Here is a 23,972-nt window from a genome sequence, read left to right as displayed (position 1 = left end):
GAATCATATAAAATAATTCCCTACGTGTAATTAAAATACTTTTAATAACAGTCCTATATAAAATGCGTATAAAAGTTTTAATCATAAAATTTCCACGATGCCGTGGTATTTTATGCCCTTTCCACGTTGACGATCCGGAAAATAGCTCGAGAAGTGAATCGACAAGTCACTCTTACGGATGATACGCTCTCGCGTGACAACGACGCTCTCTCATAATAACCACTTTGACTCCGTAAATCGTGAACGCCACAGCATGCCCGAAATCGCGCATTCCGCACGACGCCAAACGCGACGGAAACGTTCGTCAGAGCGCCATACGATAACTCGATTTTACGACGCTGCGTCTCGTCGACGTGTAATTGAAAATCCATCCCGGAGCGTTTTCGGCAATCTCGCCGCGCGTACGTCAAAAACTTTATCATGCCGCCCAACGAGACAAATACGTACGCGGAAAATGCAGAGGAAACGATGGAGCGCAACGTGGGATGTAAAAAAAACCAGGGAGGGAGCGAGGGAAGAGGGATGGAAGGTGGGATGTAGGAAGGGTGCATCCCCCGTATGTCTCGTGCCCGTGGGCGTTGAATTTTCTGGGTCGACAGCTGTCAATTGAGAGCAATGTCTACTGAAGACTACTCGTTAACGTATCGCGCTGCAGTGCATAGAATGCATCATACTTTTTTCTCCTTTTACGCTCTTCTTCTTTTTTTTTATTTTCTCTTCCTCTCTTTGCAGAGACTTGGCTGATATTCCGCGGTAGAATCGAATAATTTTCTTACACACACGGGAATTTCCGGGGATTTTTCGCTTCACTATTTCCACATGATGGTTCCCCAGCTGCCTTCGATCATTGAGTTTCTGTCATCACGATTCGCAAGAATTTTTGTGGCTGTCGATTAAGCGCGCTTTCTATCGGAATTAAATTCACTATGTACAAACGGCCGCGGCGCGGCGGCTCGCGCGTTTTGCCGTTTGGTAAACGCGCATCATTCAGGAATGCTGTTGGAGGAGCGAATGAAAAATCTCGCCTCGGTCTCATTGCCATTGAAGATTGATGGTGCAAAATAAATAAGGCGACTGAGCAGACTTGGTCCGCAATATTGGCCGTAAAAGAGCGCCGCTAAAAAGAAGGAATGGCAAGATAAACCGAAGTTGCGAAGTGCATTCGCCGGGACAAAGGATGAAAGTTAGTCGCGAAGAGCCGCGCACATCTGTGGGATTCCGTTCGACGGTATTTGCGAACCGAATACAAATATCGCGCGACTGCCGACGTCGATCCCGAACGTAGGGCGAGTTTCAAAGCGAAGTCAGGATTTTTATTATTTTATTTTTGACATACGGATGTTTGTGGATGTGACAGAAATCGCGGTGGCCCGGTGACTATCTGAGGCGGTCCTCGGCCTCCGGAATCCAAAGTGCACGGCGGAAAAGCGAGCCGCTGTGAAAACGGATTAATTCTCGCGTAAATTGAAAGCTATTTTCGACGAGTTCGCCTTTTGTGACGCCTTTAAACTGACGGCAGGGCGCGGTCGAGCGAAAGCTGCGAACCGTGTAACGTGTCGAGCGGTCGAGCGCGTAGACAAAGCGCATTGAAAGCAAAGGCAAATTTTCGTATGCCTCCCGTGTTGTGACATATGTTACTACTATATTGATGTCGGCGCAAGTCGACATCAAAATTGAATGCCGTGATATCGTGACGTTGAAAATTTGTTAGTACGCACAGCGCCGAGTCGGATGGATTTATGCCTTTTTTTTTTACGCATTGCAACAGATGGCAAGTCTAAATACCTTTCTTATCTGTAAAATTTATACATAAAATCTTTTTACAACTTTTATAGGCTTGTAATAATAATACTAATGAAAATTCGTCAGGAAAGTTCAGTTATAAAGATATTTTAAAAGAAATAAGGTAAATTAAGTTTTATAAATGCAAATAAATCAAAACTTAGCTTTTTAGAAATTATTTTCTCTTTTAAGTTTAAGACGAATCATATTGAGCAACTTAATATTTATATACGTCTTTTCGTTAACTTCCAAAGTGTAGTTTGCAAATTTACACGTACTACAACATGTAATGTCACGTGCATCTCTTGCATGGATACGAAATAACGAGAGATTTCGACATTTGCAATGAAATTCGGTCGATCACGATTATTTAACTAGGTAGAAAAAAAGATATTTGTGCCGGGCACGGGTTCACTGGAGCGGGCAATATTTTTGTCCCGCGCCAGCAGCGTTTTGTCTCTAGGATCAATTAATGGTTTCAATATCCGCGTTGGTGTTTCACGATTCTGCTCAGCGAAACAGGAACATTTTTTTCAATCATACGGTGCAAAGTACATCGTGGTTCGAAGGGGAAAATGGCGGAAGAAATGAAATACGGAGGGACGGGAGGAGAAAGGAAAGAACTGTCTCGCATATAAACTTTATCACCTGATATTGACTTTCCGTTTTTCTCGGGAGAAAATTCGTATATAGCTTGACAATTTGGAAATTTTATTCCCCAAAACGGCAACGTGGGAATATGATACTATAAACATTTTAGCAGTTTTAATATTCTCTAATTTCAGTTGATAATTTTCTTTTTTATACTTTTCACCCAGAGAATGGCATTCTATATTTAAATAGCACGTAAATGACATTTCTAAGTTAAATGAGTGGCAAATATGGTCGTTTCTGCATAGAACTTTTATTCTTTTTTTTTGCAAGTAGGTCAGTATTGCTCCGCGAACAATTTGCGCACGTATGCGTTTGAAAAAAATAAATGAAAAGCGTCATCGACGAAAATTGCGTTTTTTGTACGCACAGCCGATAGCACTCGCACGATCACGAGGTGTAATAGAAGAAAAACGTCAATCAGAGAAACGAAAGAGTAACCGGACCGACAGCCGACGCGATCGCACATATGATGGTAAAAAATCGTTGTCGTTTCTGGTACACGGTATACCGCGCGAATCGATAAAACTATCCGATGAAACTACGTAAAGCCCATTGTAGTCCGAAGAGTGGAAGGTGATCGATGATTGAAAGGTGTCATGAAACAGAACGGTGCGCGAACGGCGCGGTGAAAAATATTTAGGGATTGACATTAAAGAGGAATCGTTTCTGTAAAAGAATTTCCGCAGGCGGAGCACCTCGACATCGCGCTCGTAAATTCGGCACCCGTTGTACATTAGATGGCAGTCGGAAGACATCAGGAGAGCGACGCATATGACAATGTCGTCCCGCCGGAGATAAGATTAATGTTTCGCGGACTGATGCAAAAGGCGACTTTTATTATTTTTGCTGGCACGTCGTGGAACGCGATATATAATAACGGCTGTGCATGTAATACGAATGATCAAGATAAATGTAATCTCTAAACTACACAATTGCTAGAAAAATTTGGATTAGGTTAATGGGTTTTTATTAAATTAAAAAGAAGAAGCTTTTTACTCCTTTAATCCGTGACATGAAAAATGTTACGCGCGGAATTGTATGAGCCTCAGATGCCAACGCTATTTTTCTTTCCGCATTTCTTTATCGGATTTAGAAAATTAGTTTTAATAAATAAGGACGGCAGCTTCTCTCTCTCTCTCTCTGCTTAACTCAGGATTTTTACGGCTAATATAACGGGCATAAAAAATAAAGAAATTAATCTAAGAAAAATCAGGACGCGCGTTTTGCTACTATATGATTTGTATATTTTAGTAATGTAAATAGGACATAACTTTCTATAATAAATTTTGCAGTACCGCGTACATGCTCGATAAGTTTTCGTAGTATTCGTAGATCGCAATTCAATGGATGGACAGGTGACGCGTTCACGTAACGCTCGCTGTTGCTCACGGTTGCTTGAATGAAACGAAAATTATACCCCCGAGATAATTAAATCGGGAATATCCGCCAACAAAGAGGAAAGAGGAGGAGGATAATTTATAGTTAATGCGAAGTGAAACGCGCGGTGGTTGGTAATCGAATATCGAATATCGGTAGGTGACCATTCGACGCGAGTCGAACACGACTCGATTCCGAGGCTCGAGAAAAAGGACATCGGGTTAGGTATGCACGAAGGTAATCCAGAAAACAGGAGCAGCATAGTGGAAGAGAGACGGGAGACTAAGGAATAACGAAATAAAAGATTCGATAGTACGTGAGTGCGCGCTATAGCGTACGGACAGGCTTTATGTACCCTTCGTACCTCCGATCTCGCTGATTCTTTCAGCACTGTGACGTGTTTGGCATTTCCCCGTGACGGCTTTAAGCTTCGCACACGCGCCACTCCGTTCGTATCCTTTTCGCTCGACCCGTTTTGTTGCTACACTATTTTTTGTGACATCTCCAACGCACACACACACATACACGCGCACATACGTAAGAGCAAAAAGATAAGCCGTGAAGCGAAAAGGAGCGTGATGTGACTCCATCGTCGATTCAACCGCAATTCTGTCGAGAGCGACGACAAAATACTTGAGTATAATTCAAACTAATTTATTAAGATAGAAGCATTTCGCATTACGTTGCATTACAGATCAAAAGATGACGGCACACAGACACACATACATTTCTAACTACGAAAATTTCCTGGCTAAGCTCGTTGAATACCGTTTTTCAAAGCTGTTTTTGAAGAGCAGGTAAATCGAACTTGTTACATTATACGATATCGAGAAACGAACGAGAGCTCATTTTCTCTCATTGGATATAAAGTACGAGTAGCTAGTAGTTCAGCTCGAGACATATATTTCAGAGATTCGAACGTTAATTTTTGCTCGCCGTAAGTAAATTGCATGTGAATTATGGAAAACCCGTTCATGTGTTATCCAGTCATAATACTTAATCAGCCGGACATCATTAACTCAATGGAAACCCAAGTGGTTCAGAACTTGTTTTGATGTATGCAGCGGTATTTAGTCATTAACGATGATTGAATAACTGATACGAACCGCTTGCAATCATTGTTTGTCGCTAATGCGGCGCGAAATTGCAACCGTGAGAAACGAGCTCGCATGCCGGCGAATTAAATGGAGGCTGAGTAGCTGTTCTTGTCCATTGAATATTCCTATTGAAACTTTCCCGGGCGAATCGCAAAACTTCTCTGTTATCGCTGTCCTCGAGACGGCTTGGCTGCCGCGCCGTCAGCCTGAATATCATTGTACAAATGGCAAGCGACGTGTAAATTAGATACGATTCAGCAAAACATTGCTTATGTATGTCGTGATGTCATAATGGCATGTCGATTCATGCGTCCCCACGTATAGGTGTAAAACGGAACGAAGTATCTATTTCGTCGCCGTATTGTGTCTCTTCCAAGGATATAAAAGGACTACTTAAATTCCTCTCCGTGTCTCTCTGCTTGAGGACGAAAGTTACTGCTAAGTGAATTTTGAGTGCCAAATTCATTCACATATAAATGAATATTTTTATCGCAATTTCTCGAATATTCGAAATATCGGAGCACTCTGATGATAATCGTCGATGGTACCGAGAATGTGATCTTTTCTCCGTGTAACGTTCTCGATTTGTTCTCCGAAAGTTCCTCCGCCCGGAAATCGAGTGTGCGAATGCGCAGAAAATATCCGCACAATGAAGCAATTAAAGTGGAAAACATAACATTGACGCAGTGAATTTCCGCGCCGCGTCTGGCTCACTATCGTTGTATTTACTTTATCAAGTTTCGCGGCACACCCGCGCGTTTAACTGCATTTTGGTCAACTTTACCGCTCGAATACTTGGTCCACTCTGCTTTAAACCCTTGACACGCTGTCCGTCTCTGAGTCGAGTGAGCAGTGAGTTGTGTCAACGCGCTAATCGAATCTTTAACGAAGCTTGATTTCGAGTGGAATTAAGTATCCCGTGTGCGGTATAAAATCGTCTGCATTTATTATATCTTCTGTGAGATCCATTTTTTTTCGAGGTATCTTAGAATACCACGATTTTATAAATTTTAAAACTCGTGAAGATTCGGTTGATCAATTAAGGAGAGTTGCAATTAATTTACAGTATCCTATATGAAGCGTCCTAATAAAATCACATTAATCTAATTTGTCTAAGTTTGGCTTATAAACTGACTACGTCAGTTTTGGTAAATCAATTATATTGTGAAAATATAATGGTAACTAATAATACATATAATATTTGATTACAAGAAATGTTATTTTTCGCGACGAATGCTAAATATGCGGGGAAATTTAATGAATGCATTATCGTTAATAGACAAACCTTTTCTCGCAACGCAGGATGATTGACATTATTTTCTCATTGTAAGTATATTTGTATACGATATTGTAGTCTAAGCTTTAATATTGAACCAGCTTCTATTCGCGCTAAGCGACTCGTTGTGCCGTATGTTGCTGACGCAATTCGGTTTTATGGCAACAATTAAAATTCCTGCCAAGGCCTGATTCTGTTGGGAGTTCAGTTCACCCCCTCGAACGGCCATCCTTAAACACAATGCGATGCAGGTATACGCCTGTTATATCCCTATTAACATTCACTCTGCGTCTGCTTAATCAAATTTCCAAGTGAACCGGGTTCCGCTGCAACATGAGGTTTACCTCGAAACTGGTCATCCATAGTTATGCACAACGCACGCGGAATGCATCTTATTGGGAATTACTCGGGGAACGCATTTTGAGCATGTCTCGGTCGCTCTTATTATTACACGCGATACGTCACGTATAAGGAAATTTAAACATGTGAGAAATGGCCAGGAGAGACAGCGCGACGCTGCAGATTGCATATCTAACACATTTCTAATTATTATGTACATAATTTCGTAATATACTGTAATATTATACGGCAAGAATCGTTTAACCGAACGCAGTATATTTCACCCTCCTACGTCAGAGACGATAAAAATTTGTCGCGAAGAAACGTTTTCGATAAAAAGAAGGATGTAACTGAACCGAATAACATTTTCCTTCGAGATCTTCGAGTTTAAAATCTATCTATTTATTTCACGATAAACTGTGAAGGTATTTCGGCGATTTAATGTTTCCATCAGATTCGAGTAGAATAACCTTAAATTTATAATTAAAATTACGTATAATTAAATAGCCGAATGATAAGTTCATTAAAAAGCCAAAAGAAGCACAGAGAAAAATTTATGGAGTAATTATTTTTTTCTCACACGCGTTTGATCTCTTTGAACTGTACAATTTTGTCTACGGCATTTTTTTTGGTTATCCGCAAGCAGACAGAAAAATGCTCCAATTTCAACTTTCTGAAATGAAAGAGTTGCATACGCGTTTGAAAATATTGCGTAAGAGTGATTCACACACACATTCACATTATATTTATTTAATATACGTGGACGTCTCTAATTTTATAATTATAACTTGTTTCACGTATCTCAAGCAAAATATTTCGTAAAAATATGTTTACCTTACAATTAGATCACTGCCTTTACGTGGCAAGAAAGTGGTAAGCCGCATCTTGCAATTGAACAATTTATTTCGAGTGTCACGTAATGGCGGTATTGCTTTAAAATTCATGATATTACGTACTATGTAATTTTACATAAAGCCACGAGCCTAACTCCATCAGAATCGTAACTCCGATGTCAAATTAGCGTTTCACATTGCTCGATGGTCGACTTATAGCTATCAATCGTAAGCCTATTCGATTCTATAGATCCCGTGAAACTCTCTCGGATTATTCCAAAGTCTAGTGCTTAATAAGTGGTCTTAACGTTCATCGTTTGGTATATATCACTGCACCATTTACCACGACCGGTCGTCACTGACTATAGCTGCAATAGGAGAATATAGTTACATTCGATGTAATCAACGCGACTCTGATACAAATTATTCCATATTAATTAAATTATTAATCAAACTTTCAATTAAATTATTCAGTTACAACAAAGATGTCATAAATTATTTTCTAGACTAAATCAAATTAAATTAAACAGAATATATTTAGTAGTAATAAATTAAATGGAGCGGAATAGCACTATAGCGAATAACGCACTATTTTAACAGAACAAAGAAATACAAAGATAAACTAATTTCTTTTTTAATCAGCAAAGCTTTTACGTTCAAATTACGACGTATAAACTTAAATTTCAACCTGTCTACTTCGTTACATTGACGTAACGAGCGTAAAATAGTAGAAATAATAATAAAAGTCTAAATTTCTCAGCTTGTCGAAAATATTTTCGATATCTTTTATACAAACAGAAAAAATCCAGATAATATATTTCATACTATATGATAAATACAATCGCTGGAAGAGTATTAAAATTTGCTTTTTCCTATTTTTGGTGACTAATAATTCAATTAGATTTGTCATAACTTATTAAAGATGCTCCGTGTAATTTCGGTTATTATTACACATCTTACCGTATTTCCGCGGAGTGGCTAGACTACAACAGTGACATATACTAATATTTGTCATTTTAGCGTCGTTCGCTATTGTGCCGAATTAGCCCCATTAATTTTGCGCCGACGCCGCAATCGTGGCGGCGACCAGCGCAATTGTGTCCGATCGTCAGCCGCCGTGCTGCTGCTATTTCATTACGTAATGGTCATCGCGAATGCGTAATTCTGGTTATTTCGCAACGTGTTTGTGAGAAAAAAAAGAAATCGCTCGATAATCGTTATGCCCAGATTTACCGGTGTAATACGCGTTTGCTGTCATAGCGAATTCTTCGAGATAATTCTCACTCATTGACGCTCATGACGGTCAAAGGTGATTTAATTTCAAACGGCCCCACCAACTTTTGCTTTGACTGCGTCCTACGATTTCGATCGGCGATGAAGTCGTTTATTTTATCTCAATAAAGTTTTAATCTCGATAGACGAGTTTCAGCTCTCGTGTGCTGATACTCGTTTCTTTATTTTCACGAGAAAGTAGGAGATAGGTAGATAGATAGATAGAGAAAGATAGAGAAAGGAGGAACGACAGAGAGCGAAAAGTTTAGCCATGTGCACTAAGAACTCCCCGCTATTAAGAATGCTCCTCCTAGATTTCGTCTTCAAACGACACTACCTTTACGCGACTCTTTGAAAGCATCGTTACGTCGTTACTTACGACAAACTCATTCGCGTACAACTGTCTGCGTAATATCGCTGGTCGTTACGTTAATTCGCGTTAAATCGGCACTCGCTCGCTAAAGAGAAACTCTTTTGCAAAAGCTCACTGCCTGGAACTCGCGACCTTTCTCCCGTATCGCGCGGCACAGAAAATTACACTGGCTCGTTATAATGAAGCAATTAATTTACTTGAAACTTTTAGTATCGATAGACGGACTTTTTCATGTCGCGCGACTAGATGAGGAGGGAAATTTATAGCGCGCATTAGATGAAAAATTCGTAAAAGTAATCTTCGTTTTCGTATATTCATTTCGCGCGCGCGAATTAACGATAACGAAAGTTCACATTTCCTACGTTTATCAGATCGACGTGCCGCGATTTCGCTACGAAAATTATTCGCAAACGCCGCGGGCCAGTCCTGCTCCTTCTAACATTTAAGATTTTTCTCGGCCACGTTAACGAACCAATTTATCAAGCAATTTGTCTTATCTCGATGAAGTTTTTAATCCGGATGGCTGCGATAGAAGCTAACCGCTGATGAAAGAGTAACGGGAGAGGAAAAATCTGTCGTCTCCGCAATAACGAATCGGTATGCATTGTCGACGTTTAATTAATTCTTTCTATTAATTAAAATTTATAGGTTCATTTATTGTCTTTACGTGATTCTGTCCTCTCTATTTTAGATTTTATCACAGAAATGTTAGCATCGTAAATTGAAAAGTATCGATTTCCTTTTTTTTTTAATTTTTAACCGCGACTTCATTTGATCGCTATTTTAATAATAGAAAAAGTGGAGCGGAAAGAAAGAAGGGGGGGGAGAGAGAGAGAGAGAGAGAGAGAGAGAGAGAGAGAGAGAGAGAGAGAGAAATGCGAAGGCGGGATAGTTGCTCATGTCTTCGTCCCCGCAAAGCTCGCATTCCTAATCAATTTTTTGTAGTATGTAACGCAGGCTGCATCTCTTCTACCCCACGTCGATTTGATTACTTACACCAAACTCGAGCACTCCGCGTGTATTTCCTCGATATTTCTCAACATCTACAACTCACTCGTGAAGCACCATGCCGAACGTAAATAAGAACACATTGTGGAGAACGGTTCGCACGCGCACTTTCGCGATCGCGCAACAGTACCATAAGACGGATTCGTCTCCGAGGGTCCTGACGCAGGATGTTGTCACGGTACCTTGACACGCTTTTCTCTTCGTGGATCCTCGTGGATCCTCGTGGATCCTTCGCACGGCTCCTGGCTCGTCTTCCGCTTGCGGGCCTCACGCTTTTTTCCTGCGTCTTCTGCTGCGTCGCCGTACCCGCGCAAACTTCCTCCGGATTTTCCGCGACGCTCGTATTTCCGACCGGCCGCGGCAGCCATCAGTCGGCTGCGTCGAGACGCGTCTCATAAACGAGGACGGCCGGCATTTGAGCGCGCCCGCCGCCGCGGTTGTGTTCGGCCGATTCGTGGATCCTCGAGTTGCTTCGAGGGTGGCGAACGTGCGGGGTGGCGGGCCAGGGGGTCGGGGTTGCGTGCGGCGCAAGGAGCAGAACACCGGCAAGGGATTGAAGAGTCTGTGCTGCCGTCGCACGGACAGCGAGCAAACTAACCGGAGCGCGATCCGAACGACGTCGACGACGATGAAGCCGGGGCGCCAACCCCCAGTCGCGTCGCCGACGCCGACGCTAACGCTGAGTGGGGGTTGCTGTCTGTCCCCGCCACACGCCGCCACTACTCGCTCCCACCTCCGTGTTACTTCGCGGATAAATAAATAGGGGATGCGTGACGTGCGAAGCAACGTCGTTTATTGTCGAGAAGGAAGGGTAGAAGATCCCTCGGTGATCTTTCAGATAGATGATGTCGAAGGAAATCTCGCAAATGACATAGGCATTTGAATTTTACTTTTTGTTTCCGATCGCAGTATTGAATGATCCTGAGGCCTGAATGCTATTTTTATCTTCCCGCCCGGATCATCGATTATTATGACAAATAACAACGGAAAATTTTAATCGCGCATAAAACTGTTCGAGTTTAACCGTACCACATGACTTGGCTAAGAAAGAGAAGATTTATTAGCCGTTTTAGCCGTTTTAATCGTGTTGAATAAAGCACATTGGAAACTTTACTCGAGAATATACATAACGAACTAAGGGTAAGAAATCTTAGAATTGCCTGTCTCTAGGAACCGATCGGTTCCAACAGGTCAGGCAAGTTGGCGTAACAACACCTCGTTGCAACTTGAAGGGTTGACTAGGGGAGCTTTACTTCGCGTGTCTGAAGTTGAGATAATGGGCCAAGCGCCTTGCTTCATTTGCCAGTGACATCCATGGATGTCGTTTCGATACCTTGTCGGAACTCCGTCGGGCTCCAAGCGCAATTATTATATCAACTCGCAATTTTCTCTTAAACGAAAGCCGAGAAGGTTCTCTCTCCAAGAGGACGTAAACAGGCTGGTTATGCACGGATCGTCTTCTCTTTTCTTTCGCGACGGAGAGCAGCGGTTCTCAAAGACGCGAAAGGCATTGTCGGAAAAGAATACGTCGAACGCGATTATGCAGCTGATCGATGCGACGAACAACGCGCGTCGCAGAAGGAAACCGGAAGCGGGTCAAGCGTGATATTCGGCGCGGGTATCGTCCCGCGTGTCGGCTTTGCTGAGTTTTTCATAAATAAATATGAGATGATTATCTCACTTGTGCAACGCGTACGGAAGCTACGTACCATCTCAGGACGCTCTAAAAGGTCGGTGACAGAGGAGATTTTCATATTCACGTCATCACGTAAAGATAAGAGGATTTAGCGCATGGTAGTTGTTCTTATTTTCTTGAAAATAAAAACGCCCGCGATGCCTTTTAATTCGCAACGATGATGGGTAAAGTGTATTTCATCCTTTGAAGGGAAGGTGCCTTTTTCTGGGATAGAAAAAACGAGCTCATTTCTCTCCTCTCTCCCGCTCCGTCGTACATTTAATATTCATACGCTTTTTAACGCGAGCTGCTTTCGGCGGAAGAACAGTTAGCGAGAACTGCTCCAAACTTCCCTTTCCGTTAATTGAATTCTATGAATTTGAGCGGTATTGAGCACTGCAGAAATTCCGCAAATGCATTCCGAGAGTTCTGCGTCGATGTTTATGCGAATGCGAGAATTCACGCGTGTTATGACAGGTAGAGTACAGGATGGACAGCAGTCAACAACACTCGCTGTCCCAGAAACATAAACTTTAAAAAAAAATACGCTCGGTTGTTAGGATGACGCGTTTTTCATATAAATATGACGAATGCGCTCGATACGCACGAGCTATGATTCAACCAGAGTAATATACGATTTCAATTCGGATGTGACTGATTTGACGATGCACGTTGAGTAAACCCTGATCCGATTCTTCTCGGAATATAATGGAGTTGTTTAGGTATCCGAAAAAAGACATGGTATACCAAAAAGTTTCCGGGGTTTATAGTCGTAACGATTTCAACAGACTCTTAGACTATCCGTGACAAAAGCATATAGATATCCGGATATTTTTGTAGGAAGAATTTATTTGGCGTTATCGTGGGTACGAATTTAATCCTGTATCCTTTCGGAGTTTAATCGGAATCGAATGCGCGAACGTTGCAATTGTTGCAATATTTTATTACAATCGATCACAAGATATTGCGACGTAAGTTTTATCCACGCACGATGATTGGTTTCGTTGCGACATATTTTGTTTGAATGCGTAACTTGTACCTAACTTTGCTTCTTCTAATGAATTGATTTTAATGGTTCGATGAGCCGAAAAATTGTTCCACGCGAATGCATAATCATTTTTTACTTCTGCATTTGCTTGCTATTTCTCGATTATCAAATAAAGATTCCGAGCCAGACTTGAACTAATGTGAAGATGCTACGATTTAATCCCGTTTAACAATTAAAAGCATGGTTCATTTTTGAGAAGTTTTCGCTGTTTATAACGCTATTTATAATTTGAAACTCGATCTTTGCTTGAATGTTTCAATTAAGGAAAGATAATCTACTAATCAGAACTTATAATCAAGTTAAAAACCATTAATTCCGTGTGACATATTATAGAAAATATTATATTCTTACCTACCAAGTTCTACGTAAATATTCGCAGAGGCACGTTTAACAATTACATTGATATTCGCACGAAAGCAAGAGCTCGTTAAATTTGGAAGGCGAACAGCAATTACTTTATAGTTGCCGCGAGCGTTTCTAACGCACAAATGATCTCTCGTTTAACGAAGCGTATTCCTCAGTTCCCTTTGTCGTCGTATTCAACAAACTCATTGCCGCATCGCGGCTGTTAATTTTTCCTCGCGAAACAATTTTTCTACCGTGAAGGAGATGCTTATCGCCGAATTAATAGAGGTAATTTGCCAAGATCGGGCAAATTACCTTGTAATTTGAACGAGAGATTGCCCTGTGCGTCCACGAAGAGAGTGAGAGGATCGATGTTTATTGTGCTGCAAAACCAGGATTGTAATCCCGATGGTTCGCGATGGTGTGAAGGTTGCATCGGAGGCTCATCGTTGCTCGTTAGACACTCGGTCGTGCGTGACGATCACTTCCGTCACGCATGAGCACGTTCTCCGTTCAAACGTTACTCGCTCCCGTCCGCTCGGGTAATTCGTTTCCCCGCATCCCAGATTTTCCAGGACTCCGGTACAATTCGCGATTTCGTTTCGAGTAATTCCACGCTCGCGAAAAATTGCAACCACTTTCCGTAACGTGTCGTGCGTGTTTGTTCGTTTCAGATTTAATGAGAGTTCAGTGCGTGTAACTATGCGCCTGCTGAAATGAATGTTATTGTTTGATAAAACGCTCGACCACGTTTTATTCAGGCGTATAGCGTTAAAACTTCTTTTTCATCATGGATTTATTAAACGGCAGTTTTAGCAATTTCCGCGCGCGTTTTGTTGCCGATTTTACTTTAGAATTCGCGTATCTTCAAGAAAATTTGCACTTTACGCGCATACATCTTTAACAAGCAATCGGCAGCAGTAGCTCTCTAAAAAAAGGTAGTAAAATAATAAATATAGAATAAGAGTAGGATAATAAATAGAAATTTGTGATGAAAGCGCGGAACTTTTTCATCGCGGGATCGCATTAACAGTTCGTAAACAGATTGAGAGGGAGTAAATCTTTATAATCTTTAAAAGCAGATAGAGATTCCCGAGGAGATGGTGCTTGGTAATAGCGTATCGTGTTTTCGTTACCATTCGTTTATTGCTTCTTCGCGAATAACGAAATCTCCACCGCTTAGCTGTATCAAAGATAAAGCTATGCGCGAGGCACTCGATAACGCGGTGTAAGTAGAAATTGAAATTTCCTACTGGGCTGAATTGCTCGGTAACTCAATATCCTAAGAGTTTGCTGACCTCGTTATACGCTCGTTCGTGCGTGACCGATTACTTCCGTTACGCATGAACACATTTTTCGTTGCAAGCACGTTGCACGGTATGAAATATAAAGAATAAGATGTTTCCACGAATGTGAAAACTATCTTCGACGCTAGCTAGAAGTTGGCTGATGATCGCTTTATTATGGCTTTTACCCAGAAAGCTATTGCTGCTAATATTATAACATAACATACGGTCGTTGATTCCTATAATTGTTTACTGTTATTGACTTACTACTAATCCTTCATTTTTCTCAATATTGCCGTAATTGTTTTCAATCTCAAATTTTACTGATTAGATAAATATATTTAAAAAATATTTTTCAAAATTCACGTCAAGTTTATTTCTGTTGAAATATATCTTTGACTTAATTATAAATTAATTTATAGTAATAATTTGTAAAAGCTTATTATGAAGATTATTTTGATACTTTTTTTACACTGTCAAGTACAAATGTATATGTATAGTATGAGATAATCAAGTTGAAAAGATAAATAGATGGATAAGCGTTTTATCATTTCCGTAGAAAAAGTTCAGGAAAATATATAATGTATTCAAGACAAGGCATATACACGCTACATCACGCGAACGTTTCAAGAAGTACCATGTTGATCTCGTCAAGCAGTATCTTGAATCGAGTTTTTCGCTAACCGGAAGTATACCGCAATGCGACGTACGGAAGGCTTATCGTCCTCGTTACACGCTTGCTCGTGCGTAACGATTACTTCCGTCACGTGCACATCCTTGAATCTTGAATCAAAAGCCACTCTGCTCGAACTATTCGTTTCGATGGATCAAAGAATGCGATGTCCCCGCTTTAGCAACGTGCCGTTCTGGCTGCAGTATTCGCGAGCGCATTCCTTGGTTCTGGAGCGTCGACACAATTAATTGCGAATGGTTGGTACAGGTGTCAAGATTTTCGCGTTTCGCGTTTCGCAGTCGATAATTTGTATCGCAGTAGGAAAAAAGGTATTGCTACGTGGGATTTTTCAACAGTATTTTATTCACGAGGGGAGTTCCAATTTTACCTCTCGAATAAATAAACGTTCTGCTCGACGATTTTTCGATTAAGAAAAGTTTAAAACGCTCAGGATAGATTAAGTATAATTGTTTACTTTCCTGTTAAAAAAAAGATACAAGAAAATACAAAAAGTAATTTAACGCATCGTAGCGAGTATAATCAACGTATTTACGACAAATTGCGCGCGTGGTGTTCTCCCGTATATCCCTTAATAAACGAAATATCGGCGTGTGCGCTTTCAAAGGGTCGGTCCTCGGTACTATTGCGGCGAGCACGAAATGACAAACCGCGCGCACGTCCATCGGACCGTTCTCTGGCGAGAGCGATGAGAGAGCGGGGATGCCTTCAGGTTGCCGCGAATCGATGTCCGACCCCGCGAATGCAAATGCGAAATAGTGGTTGACCCATTTTTTCCGCGCTTATCGCGCCGCACTGTCTCCGCTCGACTTTTCTCTAGCCTTCACATGCGCCCTGCCATCAATCTTCGCGTTTCGTTCATCTTCTCCCCTCCTCCTTTAATCGTTGTTACGTTGAATATCGCGAGTCTGCGCCAGTCCGGCCGATAAACTAATTTCGTTCGGGTTAAAAAGCTGTTCGCGAGTCAGCGCACTTTTCCTACAGCCGTTCTCCGCTCCTCCCGAAAATCCGTGCCCGTAATCTAGCACCGGAAATCTCATCTCTCATTTTTTTGTCTCTCATCGCGCGAACGTGTCGCCGTTTTGCCATTTGCATTCTGTTTCCTGTCTACGACAGAAAAGGCAGCATCGACGTTTTTACTGCTCGTTAGGATCAAATTACGATTTGAACTGATATCCGAGATCGTTTGCGCGTCTCGACGAAAGATAATAATTTTTAAATGGATTGAACTTTTTTCCCATTAATTGAACAAATAATAAGGGCACGTATCAGAAATTCGACGTTGCTATTTTCGATCTCTATTAGAACTTTTTGACATTTGATATTACTAGAATTACAAGTTTTTAATTTTACAATATTTATATACTAATACTTTTCGCAAAGTCGTTCTTATTATAAAAAGTTTGTTCTTATTATTTTAAATCACTTTGGAATAATAGTCACATTTTCCAATAACCTTTACACGATTCGATTTCTAAAATGATTATTATAATAGACAGTTTCATTTTATTGATGAAATCATACATCTAACATTCATGATAACATCTAGTTATAAACGAATCGTATTAATCATATAACGCTCATTAAATTAACAAAACTATACAAATCGAGAGGTGTCTGATTCTTAGATACGACTTCGAGACGGTGTAATAGGAGCAAGAAATACAGTAGCTCGTATTTAGAAGCAGCTTTTGCATCGGAAATCGTGTATTTTTTTAATACGGCACAGAATTAGAAATGATGTCTAATTCCTAATGACCTACATTTTCCTCGTCTTTGTGCTCGAGTGAACGGTGTTTATATAGCACGAGAGCACGTAATAATTCGATAGTGTCTCGGATCCCCGGGATGCCGCGACGACGAATCGAGCGTATGATTTTCGGAACCGCTTGGCGTCGGGACGCCCGACCTCCGTGCGAGAACTTGTCCGGGCAAGTCGGTTAATCCGAAATTCTCAGATAACAAGAAGGACGTTGCATCACCGTCGTCGATGCCCCGAGGGGGGTCGCTGCAAAAAGCCGAGTTGCGATTTAGCGGTTACTCGGGCTTCGCTTAAAGGAAAACGTATTACTTGACATTTCTAAGGACTGACGGACGGGCACACGAGCAAGAACGAACGAGATTTGCCGTCTGCGAAGGGCTTTTGGGAACTGATCATCTTTATAGTTGAACGTGTCTTTGATCAACGGGCGACGTCACTTACGTCAAATCGACCAGAGAGAGCATTTCCGCTTGGAATATCAAAATAATGGTCAACAGCCAGAAAGAGATGACGTATCGATAAAAATTGATGCCTCGTAATATGCTAATAAACTGATAAATTAATTATCAATTATCGTAATAATTTTTTATCTTGCATATTTGCAGTTTTGAGAAACGGTATTCCGGGTATCTTGTCGAATAGATGTTTTTTTTTACCAGCAATACGAATCTTACGTATATTAAAGTATATAGAATACTTTCTATTAATATGATTAAAAGAAGATTCTAAAATATATAATATATGCTACAGATATCTAGATGTAAAATAATGCTTATCGGAAAATTGCTGGTACTAAATCGACCCAACTTTAAACATTTAACAAACGTCATATCGAGAATCTATTGCTTTAGAAAGATTTATTTAAACTTTCAAGAACCTGCTGGAAATTGTTTCACTATCTCGAGGAATAACGCTTTTGTTAAGAGATAAGGTTAGTTATTCATAGTAATTACATCGCATTGTATAATGAAAGATACATTTTTAAGCCCCAGAATACCGTTTTTGTTTTATTCTCATGATTCTTTCTTGTTGACCTCGCGAGCTTTTTCTGTCGTAACGATCCTATTACGACATAAAACATCCGCGCGCGCCGCGCGCGCTGATATTTTTCTTGATTTATTTTCCGAGACATAATTAAAATCGTGAGTCACGGAGAAATTTGTGAAACAAACAGCAGCGACAATTAATCTGCAGTTTAATCCAAGGTCTTATTCAGATGATACAAAGCATGCGGGACAGTAAATGGTAGACGCAGATCTTCCCACTGTGTTCGCTATTATTCGCCGTCGCGCGCACACTGAAATCTGGATCTAAAGCTTTCGCGAATGAATATGAATAACAAATGGTGCGGATTATACACACTCTGAAACCTGCGCCATTAATACGCAATATAGATAGTAGATCGTAGGCTACAATTAGTTTCTCGCGATACGTGCCATTGTAACGTGCCCGTGGGCAAATACTGGCGGGTGTACGTATATCATATTGATAAACGTGGAATATGCTTCACACGGCAACGTTCACGCTTCATCGGACCATCGTCTGACTTCAACGTCAATAACAGTCGCCTGCTTTTATACAGCTTCCGTTAGTTCTGTATCGTAGTTTTCAGTATTGAAGAATCTCACGTATAATCCGGCGCGATTCTCTTTAAAGAGAATTTCTCCGAATTGACTTTACCTACTCGGGTAATATGGGAAATGCGAATGCATTTTTGCAGTCGCGTTATTTTCGTTAGATTAAAAAGGAGGGCTACATAACGCGTTTTCTTTGCATCTGGAAAAGAGACACGACAGAAATTTGCATACGAAAAAAGTAGGACGCTTTCATGTATCCTCTTTTTTTTTGTTTCTTTTTCTCCCTCGTTATACGTCAACGCACGAGTCACGCGAAATTTGAACGAGAAAGGATGAACTGGGAAACACGCTATAAATTCGCGGGAGTCTCTTACCGAACGTTTGCCTTTGGATGTATAACGTTGCGGGGATACGGGGTCGCGCGGTACGCGAGGAAGCAAGTTTTCAGGTGTTGTGTGTTGTTGTTCACGTAGCGCTGTTACGTGAAGCGGCGGGCCGGGACAAGAGCGGATGTCCGACTTGCCATGGCCACCCTCTGTGGACAGTTTAGTGCACGACACTTGTTTGCTTCGCCTAGCAGCGTATTTTTCCCCGTCCGTTTCCCTATCCATCTCTCGACATCCGGGCCTCTCATCCGTCTCGGACGCGCGACTTATGAGCGCGACGTGAGCGACCGAAGCTTAGGAGAAGTCCAACGATATCACCGAGGTAACCACAAGATGCACGCCGATTGGTCCGAAAGTAACTGAGACAAATCCGATCGTCTTTATCTGCGAGACTGCAAAGTGCCGTCGCATTCTGAAACAGGTGCGCCACGAATGGTGGCCGTGCGAAATGCGATTCGATGCTAACGCGACCATTTCGTACGTGGTGCTTACGTGCCGGAATTCCTAAATCCGCTTGTCCTGCGGTCGTGTCGGCGGAATGTTTGTCAGAGATGCGCGCGTTAAGATGCGAATTTCACGATTGCTCCGAACAGCCGTCATACAACAACCGCGCTGTCGTTGAAACTTGTGACCGTAACAGTGCTTGCAGATGTCAAAACTTTGATGATATGGATTGTATGATCGTATATGTTCGCGATTGATATGAAATGATGTATAAATTTTTTTGAATTTTTAGAGAAACAATTGATTTTATTATCAAAATTAGTAGTGTATGTACTTATGATTATTGTTGAGGGTTACGCATTTTGGGATAAGAAGTTAAAAGTATGATATTTTGTGTATGCTTTATTACAGTAGCTTATAAAATAATTTTAATTATTAAAAAATATGGAGTCGTTTAATATAACTGCCGATAGAGATACGTACTATATTTTATCATTCTTAAACGTTCTGTTCCTTTTAGTTCTTATACAAATTTTGATATTATTTACTTATTTGTTTATTTCAGTACATTTAGAAATACGTACTACTTATTATTGAAACGCTTTGACCGTCCTAAAATTAAATATTATGATCTAACGATGAGCGTCTGTTTGTACGCGCACCGGCTGTTCAAACATCGGGCTTTCTACTTAAAGATAGAAGATAGGACGCAGAAAAATTTTCCGCTAAAGTTATGATAATATTTAATATCTTTTAATTGCAATATGGTTTGTATAACAGTGAAAGCACCATTAACAATACTTAATAAAGATATTTGACCACGTTGATTACTTTTGAATAAACTATATGTTATCAGACGAAACGTAGATACTATCCAAATACAAATAATATATTCCAAATTATTTAAACAATGTAATAACAGTGTATTCTAATTCGAATGAGTTTAACCATTATGAGATTAAACGCAAGCCAAGCATTTGATTTATTGAAAGCCGATCTGATATCAGCTGATTTTCCTTAGAGGTTCACTAAGATTCTCGACGCAAAGTTATCGGTTACCGTTCAGTGCACACGATATCGGACTCCGATAGTCTCATGTACCGTTCTTGTTTTGATAATCCTGTCCAGCCTTGGAATGCATTAAACATCCAAGCTTTGATGCACTGCTGAGGAAAAAGGATCCGTGCACAAAGGAATCGCGATCGTTCGAATCGCGCCTTTGGAATTAATCCTGTGGCATACGGGATTCCGTTGCGGAAGAGCCGAAGAGGGTGGTCAAGAGCCAAAAGGCATGCGAAAATCACGAAAGAAAGTGAGCGGACGAAAGAGAAAGAGGGAAGAGGGAGAAAAATTTATGCAACAATGCAAATAAATATACATATATATAATCTAGAGATATAAAATTTAAATAAATTCTAAAGCGGAGTAATACGAAATATATTGAATTTGTCTGTAAATGGTATTTCAATTTGATGTTATTATATTATAAACTGATTTTAGCAATAATCAAAAACAGATAACCTGAAAAGATAAATTAATAAAGAACTTTAAAATACAGTTCTTTTTTTTAATTTTTTAAAAGTAAAGATTTTTGTGAGGATGTTTAATTGTTTTCTCAAAATTTACTCTGCGAAGCAAATTATATAGCTCGGCAAATATTATTATTATTGCAAGGGACAAATAAAAATAGTTTCTTGATATTGCATTGCGATAGATGTAATAAACACGTAAGGAAGTTAAATATGACTCGTCTCGAGTTATTCCACATTATTGTGAGAGCTGCTGGTAAAATATTTATATAATTTGCAATGCGAGGGAAATATAAACGATTGGAATACACGATAATTTTAGGCAGACTAAAAACAAAATCTAAGAAGAAAAATTATGGATGCATTCGATTTGCATATACAGGCGCGCAACACATTTCGCGATGATTGTAAATTCTGGTCGCAACATGCATTTCATACATCATCGACCTACGTATGATATTGTTCCGAAATTGTAACGATTTTACCATAATTATAAACGGAATGCCCTTCATTAACGCAAATTGGTGCTAATTTCGCCGTTCGATATATAGCGGTCTATACAATCACTAATTAAAATTTTGATTATTTATTCTCGTTGGGTGAAAGTAAATATTTATAGGATACTGAAATACTTCTAGCTTTTTTAAAACGACGATTTTTTGAAAATGTACCAAAATTGTACGGCATATTTCGTTAAAAAAATAGTCACCACGAGATTATCTGGCGAGTCTGACAGGATGTATACATATCTAATCTAATCGATATGGGTTAACTCCAGACAATACGAGACGAGAGAAGTATTTTTGGTACTCTTTATGGTACTTTAGGGGTACGTACAGGTATCAAGAATGGAAAAAAAGAAACACTGTGCAAAAAAACAGATCGAAAGTCGGCCTCTTTCCATGTAAAACGTTACCTTTTATTGCCGTGGGTGCCCGTCAGGTAATCTCCAGGTGACTATATATCGATTAGAATTTTAGTACATTTCGGCACGCAATAGAGCAATCAGCAACGCGAAGCAAATTCATCGTGATAGAATAGCGAGTCGATATTTTATGTATTATATAAAAGATATATGTTTAATGAATTTTGCCAATTATTCGTATCACACAATTTCAAATATTGCCATTGTGTAAAAACGACAGAAAACATCCTGTAAATATGCTATATACGCGAAATTGAGTTATAAGGAGCGTAGTGGCATTCAACCTCTTTCGACGTTCTACATTTCTTTTCTTATCGTTACGATAGCTTGTAACTTCTCATTTAGTCCAATTGCATCTCATGTTTTGTTGTAACGTACCGCATCGTCTCTTTCGCACCACATCACGTTTCATTTCGGTCCCCCATAACACCATCGCGTTCCACGTTGCTTATAGTACCATACGGGTTTTTCATTTTATCGTAACTCGATCTCGGATCCAGACATCTCGGAAGCTCGTTCCATTTCCTACACTCATCATCATTGTATTTTATTACTTCTCGCGTGACAACGCAGTCTGCTGTTGTTTAAGATAAAAATATATTAAATTTTGGGGAATCCATAGATAGTTCTGAGTTTCAGAAATTACTGGTTTAGCGGAGTATTACTTTAAAATGATTATCTATATGCAGATATATCTCTCTTTGCATAAAGGAATATATACAGGAGAGTTTTCAGACGGCATATTAAATGACGAATCATTTATCAGACTATGCGGAACTCTGGAATATTCCGCATCTGCAAACAGTATGTCTATTCATACACAGGGAATTATTATTCGATTTATTTTATTTGTGTGGTATATCTTTATATTTTTTACACTATGCTGAAATTGATCTATCACATATAAAAAAAATAAATAAAAAATAGCTTTACTCGTCGCAATAAAAGAATATTTCAAAACAAATCGTAAATTAGAACATAATCCCGTGAAAGAATGGAAATAAATAATATTTTTTTTTTTATAAAAATGCACTGTTATAGCGTATAGCGTATATTTATATAATGTATCAATTTTATCACATCGAAAATTTGTCCAATATTTCAGTACAGATTTACTTTAATCAAATGTACTCTGTTCCCTTTATATAAATGTCACTTGTTATATATATATTTTTTTTGGTTTCCTAAAATCTCGATTCTATTTAACCTAATATATATATTGCAAAGCTTTTCATCATACGCAAAGACGCAATTTCACTCGTTTGCTTTGGCTATTACTTTTGCGTTAGTTCAACATTCTCATCATACAGTCTACTCTTGATTTATTATGATTGTTTATCCCGATCGACCCGATTCCGCATGACCATTTATGTCGGTCTGTATTAATTCCATTACCCACGATATGATGCTCTCGGTATTGCTTTCCATGTTTCGATATCAATTTCGACGTTTAATTAATACAATACTTCTGAAGAAACGGAAAACCAATGATATTTTTATTCCTCTCCGCAAAATTCGTGCATTCCACGGTTTAATTAATTCTTAAATCGTGTTGTTCGACATTGTAGTCTTTATCTGCAAGTCGTTGCGCACTAAATTCTTTTTATATAGTTTTATATATTTTTGGAATTACATTACGAAGTAAAATACTGCGATAGTTCGTAATTTTTAGTGTATGAAATTTTTTGAACTTTTAACGATGTATAACACTTATGTCCCACTCTACCAATGTAGATTAACTTCAATCTCGGTTTAACTTCATTACTTTTTTATCTTTTTCTAATTCTTAAAACAAGAAAAAAGATAAGAAGTAAGTTAAACTGAGATTACAGTTAATCTGCGTTGGTAGAAATGGACATTAAAAATGTGTCATGATATTTTTATTAAGAAGAAATCACGCGAATCAAAGTATATTTTTTTTAGAAATTGCATAATTATGTATTTTTTATGAATCTCTTTTATCTATGTATAATTCTTAATTTTTCGAAGTGCTGCTTGTTAGTATTACCAGTATCGAAACAATCATAGGCAAAATAGGTGAATATTGTTTAAAATTTATTGTGTTCCAGAATGATAGATTATCCTTAATTGGTTCACTTAATTATAATTTCATCATTTATTTGAATCTCTAGTAGTCTAGTGAAGAATTCGGCGTTTAAACAAGATGCACGATATCGTCACCGAGATTCTTTCTCGAGAGTTTTATGGATCGTGAATCTGATAATGTGCCGAAGGATTAAGGCGCCGAATAAGAAAATTTCACTTTACATCCTCGGTCGGCCACATAAATCGA

General features: G+C 39.6%; 1 protein-coding gene and 1 long non-coding RNA gene across 10 annotated transcripts in view; one reads left to right on the top strand and one right to left on the bottom strand.

Annotated features, from left to right (window-relative positions):
- LOC139822839 (uncharacterized) overlaps window positions 1-23,972 on the top strand; it is a 273,173-nt gene that overhangs the window by 99,080 nt on the left and 150,121 nt on the right. The gene's annotated exons all lie outside the window — the stretch shown is intronic.
- The window catches only part of Mp (collagen XV/XVIII-type protein multiplexin), a 214,114-nt gene that overhangs the window by 96,697 nt on the left and 93,445 nt on the right, over window positions 1-23,972 (bottom strand). Inside the window, exon 1 of one of the 7 annotated variants that reach the window (XM_071794952.1) lies at window positions 10,000-10,520. The exons of the other annotated variants lie outside the window; for them this stretch is intronic. The gene's annotated coding sequence lies outside the window, so the exon portion shown is untranslated. Of the gene's footprint in view, window positions 1-9,999; window positions 10,521-23,972 lie in introns of those variants that run through there. 7 annotated transcript variants of the gene reach the window in all.

The sequence above is a fragment of the Temnothorax longispinosus genome, chromosome 12 (assembly GCF_030848805.1).
Source record: "Temnothorax longispinosus isolate EJ_2023e chromosome 12, Tlon_JGU_v1, whole genome shotgun sequence".
Taxonomy (NCBI): domain Eukaryota; kingdom Metazoa; phylum Arthropoda; class Insecta; order Hymenoptera; family Formicidae; genus Temnothorax; species Temnothorax longispinosus.
This window is presented reverse-complemented; position numbering and strand designations above follow the sequence as displayed.